The sequence below is a fragment of the Marmota monax genome, unplaced genomic scaffold (assembly GCF_021218885.2).
Source record: "Marmota monax isolate L192 unplaced genomic scaffold, Marmota_monax_Labrador192_F-V1.1 WCK01_AAM20220418_F8-fsc00083, whole genome shotgun sequence".
Classification (NCBI taxonomy): domain Eukaryota; kingdom Metazoa; phylum Chordata; class Mammalia; order Rodentia; family Sciuridae; genus Marmota; species Marmota monax.
Genome location: NW_026692848.1, coordinates 4477987 through 4495057, shown reverse-complemented (window position 1 = coordinate 4495057; position 17071 = coordinate 4477987). Strand labels below are relative to the sequence as shown.

Genomic DNA, 17071 nt, shown 5'->3' with positions numbered 1-17071 from the left:
TGGGTGACGGCATTCCAATAGCATTTTATTTACAAAACCAGGATTTGACCTAGGGCTGTATTTGGCTGACCCCTTTCTAGCTTAACAATCTGGCGCAAGTTTAAATGTGACAAGCAACCTTCAGGCAAGGGAGCATCAGTGTGTGTTAGCGAGGAATTGGGTTGGCAATCACACGTGCTTGGATTTTAATTCCAGCATCTATTCTAGTCTTTTCTGTCTCACAAGAAAATTATACAGTAATGAACATCAGAGCACCACACACTTAGCACGTAACCAGGCCATATGAGATTCTTTCCCTTTATTCAGTGACTCAGAGTTCACTGCTTAAAACAAAGCAAAACCAAAGGTCAAAACGGTATCTACCACTTTCTCATGGATAGATCACACCTCCTTGCTTACAGAAACAATTTCTTGTATTCCCGATCACCTTCAAGGGCCTTCACGTTCAGTTTACTTCACTGGTTTTAATTCCCTCCCGTGGTCCGCTGGAGCATGTAATCCATCAGCCCGGATGTGCGTTCTTGTCTTAATCATAAGATCACTGTTAATAAAAACAACAGCAGTGGTAACCGTAGTGGTCACTATTGATTGTTATTTACTGTGGCCAGACACTGTGTTAAACTGAACATAAATTGTCTTATTGACTACTCACAATTACTGATAATGTCAGCCTTATTGTTTTTAGTCAGGACATGTGAAAAACAAGAATAAAAGTGGTTACGCTTCCAAAACTAGACACCAAAGGCGTTAAAGAACTAGTTTTCAAACTCTTTTCTGCCTCTCTGTAGTTTTTGATTGGCCCTTCTCTTGGACCTTGTCTCCTCCCCACCCACCAAAGTATGATGGAGTTTCCCTTCCGTCTATTGTTGTTCAAAACATTCCCAGAACTTTTCAACTTTGTTGACATGCCCCTTCTCAAGGATGCCATGTCATTTGGAGTTGTCTCTGGTTAGTCTGTTTCCACATGAAAATGAGAATCTCGGCTTCCTCAAGACGATGACCAACCCAGGGCCTTAATTCTCATCTGCTAATTGAGAGACATGTGTTTCAGTCCGGCTTTTCATCTCTGTGACCAAAAGACCTGACAAGAACAAGAGGAGGAAAAGTTTATTTGGGGCTCATGGATTCAGGGGTCTCAGTCCTTGGAAGGCTGAATCTGCTGCTCTGGGCACGAGGGGAGGCAGGGCATCACGGTGTGGAGGGGGAAGCACCACAGGACACGGCAGTCATGAAGCAAAGAGAGCTCTGCTCACCCAGGACAAAGTATATACCGCAAAGGCACCTCCTGCAGCCACCCCTACCTGCCTTCCAATCCCACCCAGCTAGTTCATTCAAGTGGATCAACACTGGGCAGGTTAAGGCTTCATAACTCAATCATTTCGCCTCTCAACTTTCTCTCATTGTGTCACACATGAGCTTTTGGGGAACACCTCCGATCTAAACCAGGACAACCTGAGTCCTTACTCCATCAAAGCATGCTTACTTATGATCTGCTAGAAGCCATATGATGTGGAATTTACAAAATGACAGGAACAAGGAAGAACTGGAAGAAGAGGTCAGTTTAAAATGAGAGCGAGAACCAATTTCTTGGGCATCAGATAGGGCAGAAGCTGAAACTGGGAAGGGGTGAGGTGTTAGAGTCTGTAAACAAGTCAGGATGGCGCCTGGCAATTTGCCAGAAATGTTGGAGTCTGTAAACAAGTCTGGATGGTGCCTGGCAAAATGCCAGAGGGAGTGGTTTGTGAAGTAACACCATCGAGCCATTAAGTGTGGAGATTCCTTATTGGTTGACTGATGTATCTAGTTTATGCTAATTAGATAAGCTGTGTGGAATGTATAAATACTGCTCCTGTCCTGCAATAAACGGCTCCTACTCCTGCTGTATCAATGTACACAAGTTGTTCATCACCCCCCGGTTATTTTGCTGCAGCCTGACTGTGGCAGTGAGGGTCATCTTTGAAGCTAGAAAAATAATTCTGGACTCCTATGATTCTGGTTCCTTCTGGATCATGTGAGAGCAAGAAGGAACCAATAGTGGTGGGACTGTCTGCACTTTAGTAGGTATAGATTTTGATACTGTAACTTGCTTACTCCTCACGGTCTACAGTAGCGGTAGCAAAAGCAAGAAAGGCTGCCTGCCTTGGCCTGCAGCTCTGTTATGGTGACTTACCACAATTACAACAACCAAAGAACAAAGAAGCAGAAGAACACAGAAGCAAAGCTGGACTTCCAAAGCCCAGCTGCCCGGGAACGACCTCTTCAGCTCTCAACTGGCCCTCAGAATGTGTTGTGATTATCAAGTACGCATTGTGAGGAGCAGAAGATGGAAATTCTTTCCCCACGATCCATCAAAGGTACCACTATTTTGGAATTTACCAGGTATCACTATTTCGGTATCCAAAAATATAGGATGCATTGAATGCAGTCTTTCCATATGATGTAATCAGAGAGTCGGAGGAGTGTATTACCCCATTAGACAATAATCAAGGGTGGTTAAACACAGTCAGATTGTTCCACTGCAGTTAACTGTTCAGACCTGGGGAGACCTTGGGAAACCATGCTTGGATGGATTTAATGAGTCACAGATTTTATTACCTGCCCAACTGGTATTTTAAATAACACTTGCTTTTCCTTTCATGTCAAATGCAATATGAAGTAATGGCTTTGAAAATTGCTACCTGGAGAGACAAAGGGGATAGTCATGATGTCAGCCTTTAAATTGGTCCAAAGAGACACTGAAGGCAAACACAGTCACTTCCAGAAGTCACAGGAGAGAGAAAGAGATGGGGCTGTAGAACAAATGCCATTCTGTGTAAGACAGAACTCAGATTAGAGGGCCAGCACTAAAGGACCTGTAAGTGGACTGCCATTCGTTAGCAGGCAGCTGAGCTCTGGACTTTACCGCTCGGGGTAAAGTCTAATGGGTTCCCAGGAGGACATCTTCTTGGTTGACCAAAAGCTAGAGGTAGCATGAATTCTCTGGAGGCCTTATTTAATCTTCCTGTGTGATGCAGAGAAATCCATAGGCATCGCTAGGGAAACTAAGGCATTTGCAAGTTTCCACCAGACAGCTAGATTTCAGACGAAACTAATTGGCATTTCTGAATAATGCTGAGGAAGAGAGCAAGCACTGGGAGTGTGGTGAACTTGTCAAAGACTTCTGTAATGTCGGGGCCTCAGCAAGCTGAGACTTCATTTTTGGTATCGATTAGGGACTCAATTCAGGCTTCATAAAAAAGGAGAGGAGGTTATGAGGGAAAGTTCCATTCACCATTGAGAAGTGTTTTAGGATACAGTATTGATATAGAAATTATGATAATGGTGATGTAATGATAAAAATAGCCAGCAAATTTGTGTCTAATCTTGTTTGCCTCAAAATTTGGTTATTGAAACCATTTAAATATTTGAAGCCGAATTCTTCTCTGATAGGCAGAGATCAAATGTGTCAAATGAAATTGAAAAGGGGATTATATTGAAAAGGGGACAGGAAACATATATTGATTAGACACTGTATGCTAGTCCCAGATAGATGACCCATTTCCTGAATTGAAAGGGAGCAGGCTACTAGTTCAGATGGTCTTTCAACAGTGAAGTGGGCTTTTACCAAGGGGGATTTCAGTACATCAAGGAGTCAGCGAGTCTCCCATGACTCACTGCTATGATTCTCCCAAGAATCAGGTGAGTTTATCTATGGCCCCTAAGCCCCACAGCCTTCTGGTCTACCTCCATTATGACCACTGTGTCTGGAGCTCACCCAAGGCCACAGCACCACAATGTGCAGAAGGAAACTGTTGCAGAAACTTTCACACCTTGGGAACAACCTGGCTTGGCATGAATGTTGTTAGCTTTTCCCCAGAATGAAAAGCTGAGGGATTTTCTTAAATCATGAATAGACAAAAACATGCTATAGAAGTTCACTTTGGGCAAATTATCTCCTTGATCAGCAAGTAATCTTGACATCTTTCATATCATTTTTATACTATCTCTCTGTACAGAAAAAGCTGGTCGAAGGGATTCAGATGAAAATCAGGTGAGATTCTGTCCTGAGCTTAGTGGTGGCATGTCAAAAATACTGTGATCCCTAGATAATGAAGAATAATAGAGGAATGGAGTCGTTCAGGATCCAAGAGGGCTGTTTCTTGTGCCCTGGAAAGGCTGTGAACCTTTGGAGACAGGGGGAACTGGAGCTTGCAGTGAACTCATGGGATGGCAGCAGCCCCCCATGAGCCCCTCAGAGGAAAGTGGTTGAGACCCCTCCACACGTGAATGCAGAACCAGGCATGCTTGGCTCTGAAGCAGATGGTTCTGTGAGTTTATGTTTTAAATGATAAACACGAGTGTATTTTCCCAGAGTGGACTCTGAGCTGGAATTGCTCTGGGTGCAGTCAAAGGGAAACCGAGCCGCCTCCTTCCTGCCTGTGAGCACCTGACCGGCTTTGGCTCCGGGGAGGCCTTCCAGACAGTCTCTGTGGCACTGGCTCCCTGGGAGGGAGGCCCAAACCCTGGGCTGCAGGCCTGTGGGGGGCTGCCTCCCTCCTGAGGGATGACACTACAGGTATAAAGTGAGTCTTTGCTACTTCATGTTCAGCAAGGTGTGGAGAAACCCTGGAAGGATGGAGTGGAGGGTCTCCCTGGTGATGGTCTGCAGGCTGAGACCAAGGGGGAATGGCAGCACTGAGACTAGGGTCAGACCCTGCCAGTTCTGTCCAGACCCCAGCTCTTCCCTCACAATAGAAGTGGGGGTGCCAGGGTGTGGCTTTGGGGCCTGTGTGCAGGGGTTAATCTCCTGGCTCTGCCTGGAGTTGCTGATAGATGTTGTTTCTGAGCACATGCTATTTGCTTCTCACTCTAGGGGAAAGTCTGGGGAAGCCCTGTCCTCTGGTGCCTTTCTCTGAGTACAGGGACGTGCTTAGGAAGCTTCCTGAAGAAGCAACACTGAGCAGACCTCTGAGTGCAGCCGGACAGCGTCTGAGGAGCCTTCCAAAGAGAGGTCGGTGAGTGATCCCTACATCAGGGGACCCAGGAATCAGGAGAAAGAAGTAGAAAATCATGTCCATGGGGTTGTGAGGGGCTGCTCACTGGGTCTCAGGAAGGACTGGGGTTTGGAGTCACTGTGGTGGGAACAGGAGGCCATTGGGATATATGGCAGAGAAGTAACATGACCTGGTCTATTTTCCAGGATCTCTCTGTGTAGAAAAACCTCTACAGGAGTAGAAATAAAAGCGATCCAGGAGGCTGTCATAAGATTGTAGGGAAACAGAACACACTGGATGCTGGAAAGTGGATGCTGGGGCTGAAAGAGGCCTGAAATAGACAATTCTGGAAAAAGCAAAGACGTTCCTTCCTGAGCTCCATTCCTGGTGCAGGGGGACCCTGGAGGCCTTGCTGCTGGGTAAGGCTGGATTCAGAGCGTGGGCGGGAGACATGGTGGGCTCCCAAGGCAGACAAGATGGGTACGCCTCTGCCGGCGTGCCAAAGAGAGTGGCCCCTGCACCCCGGCCATCTGTGATAGGACATCTGGCTGCCTTGGGGACTGTGTGGCTAAGTGCCTGGACACTGTGTCCACTAAACCCAACTGCAGTCTTGTGATTCAGTTACCCACTCTGTCCTCCAGTGTCTGCATCCACAAAGTAGGGAGATTCGTAGTCATAGCCGAGCGGACACCTGAGGACATGCAACAGGACAGTGTGTGTCCAGCTCTCTCACTGGGGAACGCTGCCTAACAGGGCTCAATAAGCCACACACCTGTGGTTGGAAGCACAAGTGGCAGACAGGACTAGGCATGTTTTCCCCTGTCTTAGGCTGAGAACAGGTTTTAGTAGAGAGAAATTCTTCAGGATAAATAATTCGGCACTTACAATATTACATGCTCGAGAGCTATCTCATTCCAGTTAAGAACATAAATTCAAAGCCATTAAAACAAGCCTGTTTGTTACTCATAGCCTAACTGATATTCAAAGGAAGGTTGTAGCAATATGATCTTCATTATTCATGGACCACAGTGTGGACTAAGAACTCAGTTTCTCCTTGGGTATCTGAAAATGGTGCCATATTTTCATGATCATTTCTCTGTTCTACCTCCTTAATTCGATTTCTAAATTGATGTTTCTCAAAGTGCGTTCTATGAGTCACCTTCACTAGAAAAATCTGTTTAAAAATGCAGATTCACCTCAAGAGTGCAAAGAGAAAATATGAATTATTGAAAAGCTCCATAATTTATTCTAAGCTTTGAGAAACACTGGAAGTTTCAACCAGCCGTTGTTTTCTTTAATGATTTATATGTTTCACTAGTAATCTCATATTCTTGTATAAAAATTTTGCTTTCTTTCAGGGATAAAATATAACACTTTGGTTATAAAAACCCAGAAGAAGAACACAGAATCCACATTACCATTTCCACTTGTTAATTAATCCCTTTATACAATATACCTACAAAGAGTTTCTATTTACAGTAATTGCTTGTTATAATTTTCCATACAAAGATTAGTGGTTTGCTGCCAATCATGCTATATTATTGCACAATATGTTTGTTAGTCCCCAGAGAGAAGTGTAGATGCAGAGACACATTTCAGATTCTGACTTTTCTATGAACTCTGTGATTTGAAACAAATTGCATCATTTTTCCTTGCTACAATTTGCTCATCTTAAAATGGAGCTTCACGGGGTATAGTAGCACACAACTGTAATCCCAGTGACTCTGGAGACTGAGGCAGGAGAATTGTGAGTTTCAGAATCGTCACAGCAACTTTGTGAGTCCCTAGACAACTTGGTGAGACCCTGTCTCAAAATAAAAAAATAAAAAGGACTGGAGTGTAGTTCAGCGGTTAAGTGATCCTGAGTTCAATCACCAGCATCACCCTTCCCCCAAGAGAGCTCACAATATTCTCTTGATAATATTATGAAATTAAAATATTCTATGATAGTAAATATGAGATTTCTTTCCTTCCTGGTAAAAGCCTAAAACCTGTTCGACAGAGGAATTTCTTTTCCTTGTGTCAAGATGTGTCCTGGCAGGGCTGAGCTGGGCCATAAGAAACTGCTCAAGGACTTTGGTGCTAAAAAATGCATTAAGATAATGAATTCACAAAGGATAATAACTGATAGTTAAAAGATGGATTTCTTTCCCTTAAAAGATGGATTTAAGATTTAAGTCACAAGGTTCTCCTTCCAATACCTTGAACACAGTAATGTTATGTAATAGGTCCTAAAATAACAAAGTTTAATAATGAAAATAATTTAAATAAGACATTTGACAGGTGGTTTGGGTGTGACGAAGTGAAAACAGATCCTGCAGTCCACCTGGAGAATAAGCATTTGTTAAACATGTGAAATTTACGGGTTGCTTGTGAGCTGGTGTACCCTAAGTTCCAGAAATGAGTTTGTCAATCAAAACCTCTGCATAGTTCTGGAAAAAGTTTAACTTGCTTAAAAGCAAAAATTGAGATCAGGAATGAAGTTGACCTGCTACAGGAAAAGCAGTTAAGTTGTATGAGTAAGTCAGGGACTTTCAGTTAATTCATCTTATTGTTTGATTGACATTTAATATTTGTAGCAAGGAATCTTTTCTCCCTCCCTCCCCTCCTTCCACCCTCTCCTTTTTCTTCGTTCCTTCCTTCTTTTCTTCACCATTATCCTCCCGTAAAGACTGGCACAGTAGAAACTCTGAAGCTGTGATGTTTTATGCTCAATTCCCAAGAAGGAGAGTCTGTGAGCAGTGACTATGAATGAGGCAGGAAGCAACTGACGAGTCATTTCCTCGGAGGGTATGCTGGACAGATGGCCACGCTGAGACCGTGCTCCACTTTGCTGGAAATGCAGGCAGAGACCCAATAGGAAGCCCTGTGACCTGGCTGTTGTGAACCGGGTGGCTGGGGGCTACGCAGCCCCTCAGAGAGGCTTCTTCCCTAAGAGCCCCAGAGCTTAGGTGAGCAGCCTGAGGGCCAAAGTAAGAGTTGCATGAACTTTATGTTTTCATTTTTTCCCCCATATGAAATTAGTTTGCCCCATCAGTCATCACTTTTCAGAGTCCCTGGGGAATCTGACAGGGTTTAGTAATTTTAGCTTTTTTTATGGGATTAACGTGTTTCTTTTTGGCTCCAGTAAAGCTATACTACATATGGGTTCAGCTGTAAACCGAAACCTCAGTAGTTGAGAAAATCCTTATGATCCATAAGGATTAATGACTAATTAATGACTAATTAATGACTAATTTTCTTTTCTCCATAGGAACCTGCAGAATTCTTTAAGGATATAATGATTCTGAAAGCTTTGTTCCCAAGGGTCTTATGTCACTACGACAGAACTACTCTCCATAAGCCCACGGGACACTTTTCATAAAAGTTATTGTCAGCAATATTTGAAAACAGAAAATCTTCAAAGAAAGGCCCCCAGAAGTCCCAAAGAAATGAGGAAGTCTTGGGAAATGTTCATTATTTTAAGTTAAAAAGGTCTCCCATTTCTGAAGAGAAATACTGTAAGCACTTAACTTCCCTTCTAACAAACCTGGTAAGACAGTATTGATGAGCTACTTCAAGTTTTTGGAGAGAAATTCTAGTCAGAAAAGCTCAACTGGTATTAATAAATTCAAAAAGCAGATTTCTGTGAGTAGGTCCAGCTATACAAATTGTGGGGCCCAATAAAAAACAAAGATACAAGGCTTATTCAAAAAAACAAAGGGAAAGTGTCATTAATGATATTAAATAGAAATGTCTCTGGTTAAAACATTTTATTACTTATAAATGGAAAAGGGCACTAGTAATCCAGGAGTACTATCATCATGGCTTTATAAACTGTTAAAAAAGGATTTCTGGTGGTAAGATTTATATAACTATAATAATACTTTATTAGTGTGCTATCCATGGTCTAGGAACCATGGACTGGAGTTAGATTTTCTTTTTCTTTCTTTTGGCATAGAATATAGTCACGGTGCACCGTCAACAATTTCCCCTTTGAGCATCTTTAAAGCAGATGGAAATGAAAAACATTCACGATAAATTCTGAGCCTAGAAGTCTCAAGAACTTCCACTTTTCCTCCCCTGGCAGTTTCCTGTGGCCTTTCCTTCCCTTACTTGAAAGCAGCTGTTCGCCAACTCACCTTGTAGCAAAGCATTTGATTCAGTTTCCATGAAAGTGTCTATTTTGCATTCACACACATTGATTTCCATATTATTTGTTTAGTCAGTTCTAAGTGCACCTAGTGACACCAGTTTTGGGGACAAAGACAATTGGCCCAGTTGGACAGAACATAATACAGCCACCCGCATGTAATCATGCCTTCAGCCTTGACCAGTGTGTCTTTACCGTGGAAGCCTCCGGACCCTTGCTTTCACCTTGTTTCTTTTCTTTCTTTTCCTTCACTTTCCTCTCCCTCCTTCCCTCCTTCCCTCCCTCCCTCCCTCCCTCCCTTCCTTCCTTTCATCTTTCTTGACCACAGGTTTATTTACCTCCTTCTGGAACTGAACAATATTCACTTAGAAAGTATTCCTATCCCCACCTCCTACCCAAATTGAACTGAATCAGATCAAGTCTTTAAATCTAATTACCAGTTACCAGAAATACTGCAGTCAGAGGAGCATGCTGATGCCACGAGACGGAGTCAGCAAAATCAAGACTGTGGGAAACTACCCAAGGCAAATGACCCAATTCCTTCACAACAACAACAACAACAACAACAACAAAAATTTCAAGGAAAATAAGAATCTATAATTTATCAATGATGAATGAAGCAGAATGCTCAGGTGTGGACCCTGCCTCAAACAGACTGACTGTTCGAAACGTTTATGAGACGCCCAGGCAGAGCTGAATGCAGTATCTCTAGCCAAAATCAGGGTATTGTGATCACATCTCAGAATAGAGTCATATTCGTTCAAATAGAGGTCGTGTGATTGCAGACCACTGGTTTCTGGCGAGTTGGCCAAATGTGCAGGTCTGTCCTGGGCGTCTGCTCCAGGTAGTCAATGAGACACACTAATATCTACCTCCCAGCTACGGAGGCCCATGAGCAGTAAAGTAACACTCACAGGAGATCATTTTTCCTTAAAAGATGAAGCTATTGAGTAAAAATACGTCTCACTCCTTAGTGACGATTCAGTCATGTTTCCTCGTTGTTCTTTCTTATTTCACTTCAGTAACTTCCCAAATGCTTGCAGTTCTTCGTGGGAGAGAGTGCTGGGAGAAGCTGCTTCCTCTCTGAACGCTTCTCCACCAGGACTTCGTGGCATGACCGGGGATGGCATTGCCTGGTCTCTGTTTCAGCTGAGCTGATCACAAACTCTTGTGCTTATAGATAGTCTAGATTTTATTCTTGGTTCCAACCGGCAGGTCAGAAGCTAGATGTGGTGTCTCAGTTCACCACTGGCTTGTTCTTGGGAAACAGTTTTGGTGTTTCCAAACCATTGGCCTGAGTTGATGGGCCATAAAAAGAAAAAAAAATTGGCAAATAAACTTTCGCATTTATTATAGATAGGACATGGCTAATAAATTCTAAAATCTTTTCTATAATGGTCCAAAATTAATTGTTTTCTTACCATCCTAGTATCAAGAAAAAAAAAAGAAGAAGAAGAAAGAAAGAATAAAAACAGCTTTGCTACTTGGTTCTGTTCTTGTATGAACACCATGTCAGGCACCCAGAGTCACGTTCTCTGCCTTTTTCTAATTACTGCAAAGCAGCGCCAGGCACGGATCATTACTTCACGTTGTTTCTCCGTGTTCTTCTTTTATCCTAATTTATACTTATTTCTTAAAACTTCCAGGTCTGTGCAGTGACAGACGTCATTCCAAGCCTGTTTTGTCAGGCACTGGTATTGACACCCATAAGGACATGTCCAGCTAAGAAGCATGAGTCCTGCCTTCTCTCACGGTCGTGCGCTGACTTGTTAGCATTGAGGCACTTGAATTCCCGATGCTGCAGCCGCACCTCGCAGCCAGATGGCACTCACAGGGAAACACGGCCCTGGAACACTTCATGAAGCTGAGAGGGAGGAAAAGAGGATTTATTGGAAGTCATAGTTTCCTTCCACAAACCCCAAAGCACAGGGGTCATCAAATGCTGCCTAGCCTCTAACTCCCTGAGGGCCCATGATACGCCATCGGTTTTCCTGGGGGGAATTAGGAGTCTTGCACAACTGGCCCGGCTAGTTCACGCTCATGGTGTTCCTGTGACAGAATGCAGGCCTCGAGCCAAGATCAGGCCCCCTACACTCTGGCCCCATCCCTTGGTAGAGTGCAAAGATCCAGATGAGGTGTGTGTCTTCAGCCCTCCGATGTCCTCACTGTGTGACATGCGGTCCTGCTAAGTGCTGGCTGTGCATTGTACTAGCATTTTATAGGGAAAACATATTGGCTCCTCTTCTATGTCAGGCCCAGTGGAGATGGGAGTCCAACGCTTTACACCTCCATTCACCCGAGTAGCTTGATGTCTACTTCCCAGCAGTTTCAAAATCATAAAGGGGCCAGCAGGACCCATGGGACCTGACACTTGGACTTGAGAGCTTTCCTCCAAGAGAAGGAGGAATGGATGGAAGATATCAGGCACATTGAGGAACAGAAGTTTGGCCAGTGGCGATGAGAGCCGAGTGGTCAGATGTCCAACTGCTGATTCCCTAATCGCTCAACTTGTTTTCCTGTCAGTTGCAGCCATAACAAAACTCTTAGCTAACACACGGCAGGAGGCGGAGTATGGGAGCCCTGTCACAGGCTCCGAGAGGCCTTCTGCTGACATCTGCTCAGGGGTCGGCTCAGCAATGAAATTTAGGCAGCAGTGGGGCTGCCGTCCTGGGAGGTGAGAAACGAACAGTCACCTAAGGTCAGGGGCGGAGCAGTGGAACCCCCAGCTGAGTGCTGGCCAGGGGTCTCCTCCGTGAGAAGGCCCTGTTTGGAGGCCGTGTCTGAAGCTATTGCTAAAGCAGGAAAGGTGCTCTGAACCTTCCATCTATCCAACAAGGCAAGCCACATCGGTGCATGTGGAACCTGGGACTGTGGGAGTTGGAATGTTGACGGGGGTCAGTAGTGTGTGGTCATTGTCATGCAGAATTCCAGGTGTGGAAGTCATGGGGTCAGTTAGGGCCTGGTTTTGGGGGGGTGAATTTCCTTTTCTGAAGTGGAGGAGGGGGTGGGTGAAATTCAGCCTTGACCCTTTCATGGATCCAGATGGCTTTGACGATTGAGGGTGCCCAGCCTGACAACCCTGGAGGCCAGAGGAGTGGAGGGGGTGAGAAGTGTTCCCGTCTCAGAAAGTGAGACCCTGAGGAGCCTCTGGGGGTGGCCCAGGGTCTCCCTAGCTGGAGACCCAAGTAGGAGCTGAGATCTTTGGAGGAACGGAGGAGGCAGAGGGGTCACAAAGATGCCAGCAGGCTAAGCCAGATGAGTGGGGCTGCCGGACAAAGGGCCAGCTCTCTTTGTCCTGCTGAAAAGCTTTAGTTTCTTCATCTTAAAGCGATTTTAAAAAGATGAGATCAAATAATTCAGTTTCCATCATTATGTGATTTTTAAGTGAAGTCATTTCCGAACTCTGTGCAGTAGATGAGGTGATTTCTTCTATGGAAAATGAAAATAGTTGGTAATGTTATTCAGCTTATTCCTTGAATAGGCTCTTACAAATTTCTCCCAACTCTTTTTCAGTTTTCTCAGAAACTTGGCACATCCATTTTCTTTTTTTTTTAACCAAATTTTGTATTATAACAATTTTCATCATTTCATCTAAAATTATGTCTAAAGACAAAAAGATTTGAAGAAATACTCGGGCTAGGGTTGTGGCTCAGTGGTAGAGCGCTTGCCTAGCATGTGTGAGGCACTAGGTTCAATCCTCAGCACCACACAAAAAATAAGTAAATAAATAAGATAAAAGTACTGTGTCCATCTACAACTAAAAAAACCCCACAAACAAACAAACAAAAAACCGAAAAAGGAAATACTATATATAGGCACACTGTCCATGATTTCCTCCAGAAAAGAGCAAGATGACTGTGTCTTAACTTTTCTATATTTTAAAAATTGTCTTCATATTAATAATCAGAGACAACTAACGAATGCTATTTAAATAAGTGCTGTTCCTCCAACACCCGTTTCAGAGGCCCCAAGCTTACACACATCTCCACTGTCAAACGTTCCGTCTTCCAAGTAGCACTTCCCAGTGCATCATATGCAGGTATGGGTGTCTGTGTGGCACCAGAGATATGTCCTTCCAGAATCATCCAGCACAGTGCCTCATTCACACTGTGTTAAAACACCAAGGACCAAAGGGAAATAAATCAGTTTTACATTTCTATTTCTTACTTATTTATAAAGATAAAAGCAGCTAAGAATATATGTATATTATGAAAACATTTAATTTTTATGTTTACTTTTGGTGTAGTGACCTTATAGAGTCTTAAAAGTATTTTTTTCCAGTGATTCTGAGTCCATTTTAATAGAAAATAGAGAGGAACAGTTTAGGCCAAGTGCTTTAATTTTTCCTGTGGTGGTGTTTGTCAGCCCAGGGTCCTGTCTCTGGGCTCTGAGGTTCTAAGTGCATCTTAGGACTGATTTCTCCCATGCTGGGTATACTTGACAACTTCAGAAGCTGCACCAATGTCTTCATGTGGGGAACATGTTGCATGGAGCCAGTAAAAGTGGTCCTTTCCCAGATAACAAGAAGATGGCTGGCTGTTCTGCAGGGGACCATCAGTTATTCTAACCCATGTGGAATTTTATGCCTGTAACAGCTATTTAAATATCATTTTATAATTTGAGTTAAAAAATTAAATGTCCACAGGAAGAAATATCTTCAATATATTAGAATGGTAGTATAGTATAGGCAAAATGTATATTAACATGCAATGTTAATATTTAGTCAATTTTCTCATTTTACATTTAATTAAGTTTGAGTTCTGAGTAAATGGGAGAAATGACAAAAATTAGTGTATGATATAAAATTGAGTGAATTTAGGGAACACTTCATAAAATTTTCCTTTTGTAAATTTCTGAAAAACAATTTAATTTCGTGGCTACTGCATTTGGAGTGCTGTCGAAGGCACTTTTTCCTTCCCCAATATAATAATACTCTGCTCATTTTTCCTTTGGAAACCTTGTTGTTTTAGTTTTATGTCTGAGTCTGTGATTTTTCTCAAATTAATTTTTTATGTGGTGTAAGGGGAATCAAGATTTATTTTTTTTGATTTCTAATTAGAAGATTCCTACTTATTGAAAAGATTGTCCTTTCCCCAATCAACTGCAGAGGAGCCCATGTGTAAAGTGTGTGTGTGTGTGTGTGTGTGTGTGTCTGTGTGTGTGTGAGATGGTTTGTGCCAACTAGTCCTCTCTACTGGCCTGCTTATCGGCTCTTGGCTTGTGTCACACTGTATTCAGGTTGCAGTTATATGTTCTCCAGCTTCATTTTTGTTAGCATTGGCTTGATCTTCTGATTCCTTCAAATTAGAAGAAAATTTTGAATTTTAAAACAAACCTGCCAATTTCTACTAAATGAATCTTATGGGATTTTGATTGGGATTACATTGAATATTTGGACTCAGAGACCTGAAGATCTTTTCTGTGCTTTAATTACCTGCTCTGGACTATAATTATTTGCTTATCATATATAATATGTTATATGTCTGACCCAGCTGATCATATATGTGCATTATTGTACATTAACCTGTCCATCTGCTTTATATGTTTTTAAAAATAATTTCCAGTTTAACTGAGGTAAAGTTGACAAATAAAAATTGTATATATTTAAGGTGTACAAGGTGATGTTTTGATATAAGTATAGATTGCAGAATGATTGCCACAATAAATCTAATGAACATACCATGCCCTCATAGTTATATCTGTGTGTGTGTATGTGTGTGTGTGTGTGTGTGTGTGTGTTGAGACACTTAAGATCATATCAACAAGCTGGGCACCGTGGCTCACACCTATAATCCCAGTGGCTCAGGAGGCTGAGGCAGGAGGTTCATGATTTCAAAGCCAGCCTCAGCAAAAAGTGAGGTGCTAAGTAACTCAGTGAGACTGTGTCTCTAAATAAAATATAAAATAGGGCTGGAGATGTGGCTCAGTAAGTTCCCCTGGGTTCAAACTCTGGTACAAAAAAAATAAGATAAAATAAAGTTAAAAAATCACATCAACTGTCTTAGCAAATTTTGAATATACAATACAATGCTATTAACTATTAATAGTCACCATGATGTACATTAGGCATCCAGAACTTTTTCATTCTGCAATAACTGAACCTGTATACACTTTTCAGTATACTGATTTATTCAGTCCATGAACATGGTGTGTCTCTCCACTTTATTTATGCAATATTTCATTTCTCTTAGTTTTGATGTTAAGGGTTCAGTGTAGATGTCACAAACATTTTATTCTAATTATTTAATATTTGATATTATTACAAATCACTTAAAATTCATTGTTATAATCACTTTTAAAATTATTTTCTACATGTTTATTGTTTTCTAATTTAAATACAACTGATCTTTCTTATGTTGACTTTCAATTCAACAATATTAAGCCACCTATTTTCTGTTTATAGATTCTTTTTGTATAAACATATAATTTATAAATAATGACAGGTTTCCTTCTTTTTTTATTATAGCTGTGAGAACTTTTTCTTCCTTTCTTTTTTGCTTTCTTTTTCTGCAAAATGGCTAAGATGGGCAGATGATGCTCAATATTTATCTATTAAGTCTTATAAAGACTTAGGATTGTTTTTGTAAATATCCTCTATTGGTTACACAAAAGTTTTCTTCTATTTCTAGTTTGCTGACTTGCTAAGGAAATTTCAGACACTTGTTGAATTTCATCAAATGCTTTGATGGATTGGGCTTAATTGAAGTAAGAGTGTCAGTTGATCAAGTTCGTGATTAAGAGTACAGACGAGACGAGCCATTGGCAGAGACCATGTGTCTACAACACATGTATCTGACAAAGACTTGTAAGAAAAGCTGATAATTCAACCAAAATCGGCAGAAACAACATGAAGAAACTTTCCATGGCTGAAACTGGTGTGATCTGAGTAACAAAATTTACACAATCTCTACATTCATCTAAAGAAAAAGATAGACATTCATGAGTTGATTGTGACATAAATGATCAAATTAAACATTAATGGATGAGAGAGGTGGGTACTCCTTAAAGAAGAATGACATGTCAGACGTCTAGATGCCCCTCCTCCAGGGGACTGGGCCAAGTCCCTCTTCCTTCGGGTGCTGGATGGCCCTGCAGCTGGCCTTCAGAAGAGGGGACTGAAGCAGAGCAGAAGTGGAGGGAAGAGACCTGAGGCACCTCTTTGCCGTGTGCTGAAGGCTGCGTCCGGTGGCAGGTCACTCTCTGACAGGGTGCAGGGGCGGGCCTCTGACCTCCAGGCTTTCTGCTGTGAGGCTGCCCCAGGGATGAGGGGGATCTGGGCCAGCAGACTCTCGAGGCACAGCTGTGCTTCGGTGGTAGGTTCAAAAGTCAACAGGAGGGCATTCAGGATGGCCAAGTTGAGACTATTGCTGGAGCTCCAGAAGCCGAGAGAGGTCAGGGAGCTGGTGCTCTGGGCCAGGGGATCTAGGCAGACAGGAGCTGAGGGGTGTGGGGAAGCATCCTATAGAAGGCCCCGTGTGCAGGGAAAACCCTCCACTCCCCAAGGGACAGCAAGAATGAGGTCTTGCTTCAGCTTTGTAATCCCAGAGGCAAGAAACAAATGCAAATTGAAGTAAAAAAAAATCCAAATATGTTGTCCCAAATTATTATTTTTAAAATGCCAATTACACATCAGTGGAAGCAATATAATTTTAAGGTCATGTTTTCCATATTACTGTAATATCCATTACTGCCTAACTAAGCAATGCTAATACAGAAAGTCATTTTCTCAGTACACACTCAGTAATGAAGTGACTCTTAGATGGGATTGCCTAGCTGATTTATTACTGCAACGAGGTGATGGGAATACTTCCACTGGAAGGCTTTTACAATTTATCAAGTTTCGTTCGCCTAAGGAAGGTAATTACTTTTCTAGGGTTGATGTGATATGTGAACCAATACAAGCACTGGGGATATGAGCAATGACCAATCTTTTACTCAAAATTAAACTGTAACAAATTTACCATAT

The 17071-nt window shown here is 42.4% G+C and overlaps 1 long non-coding RNA gene across 5 annotated transcripts in view; it reads left to right on the top strand.

Moving 5' to 3' along the window:
- Positions 1–14784, top strand: part of LOC124095962 (uncharacterized) — a 134942-nt gene extending 120158 nt beyond the window's left edge. For 2 of the 5 annotated variants that reach the window (XR_009227227.1, XR_009227226.1), the window contains exons 5-6: positions 4853–4990; positions 5180–8153. This is a non-coding gene — a long non-coding RNA (uncharacterized LOC124095962). The other 3 variants (XR_006852734.2, XR_009227228.1, XR_006852733.2) reach the window with 3 other exon arrangements.
- The last annotated feature ends 2287 nt before the right edge of the window (positions 14785–17071 follow it).